Consider the following 883-nt stretch of genomic DNA (forward strand, 5'->3'; position numbering starts at 1 on the left):
CATCGGTGTTAGTGGAGACTTCAGAAGGTTTTGGTACGTGTCCATCGTCAGCATCATTTCCAAGCTTCCCATTCAGTTGTACAGGAGTGGCGGCGCAGTGCATTCTGGTAGCTTTGAAGGGACTTTGTACCAGTGCGGCTTCGAGTCACCCGCTCCTCTTGTGCATAAAGTTGAATCCAGGCAACTTTATGCACATAAGGAGCGTCCGTCCTCTCAAAAACTGTCTAAAATCTTTTAAACTCAAAATCATAGGATTTATTGATTATTCCCAAAACAAAGAAGTATACTGATAATTAATATTTACCAAATAATTCAAGTTTGTAGCTGATTTGACAATAACCAGTGTATATTCTAAAGCGTTTCTTCTTCATAAAACGTTGAATTGCAGCTGTGTTGAAAGGCTCTGTGACACTGAATAAACCTGACTGTCTTAAAGTCTAAAGCTACATGACGATCGTAGTAAACCTGCAAAATGTCCTGAAAGAAATGCTCCCGTGTTGTTCATTTCATTATTTTCTTTGGATGACCAACATGTACTCCCAGACAAAAACCTATATTTAGTATGTTATAATTAACATAAATTAATTTGAGACGATTTATACATTGGGGGTTTAGGATGCAAATGAGCGTTTGCCCCCTGATTTATATATAAAACTATATTACACATGACTGTAGAGCAACTTAACATTTAAACAACAATAGACCAGCTCAACTTAACCAAATGGCCTCAACAGCAACTAGGGTTAATTAAAAAAAAAAAACCACAAACAAGGTCCTGGTTTTGTACTCACGGCAATGAGCCCCCAACCTGTTCCAACCGGCTCACAAGCCACAACAAAAGAGGGACCTGCACAGCAACGTAACAATAATAAAGTGACATTTA

The 883-nt window shown here is 38.4% G+C and overlaps 1 protein-coding gene across 1 annotated transcript in view; it reads left to right on the forward strand.

The window, feature by feature from the left end:
- Positions 1–883, forward strand: part of LOC116693669 (protein arginine methyltransferase NDUFAF7, mitochondrial) — a gene marked incomplete at both ends in the record, with an annotated part of 12,479 nt that overhangs the window by 1,954 nt on the left and 9,642 nt on the right.

This window comes from Etheostoma spectabile, chromosome 8 (assembly GCF_008692095.1).
Source record: "Etheostoma spectabile isolate EspeVRDwgs_2016 chromosome 8, UIUC_Espe_1.0, whole genome shotgun sequence".
Lineage (NCBI taxonomy): Eukaryota > Metazoa > Chordata > Actinopteri > Perciformes > Percidae > Etheostoma > Etheostoma spectabile.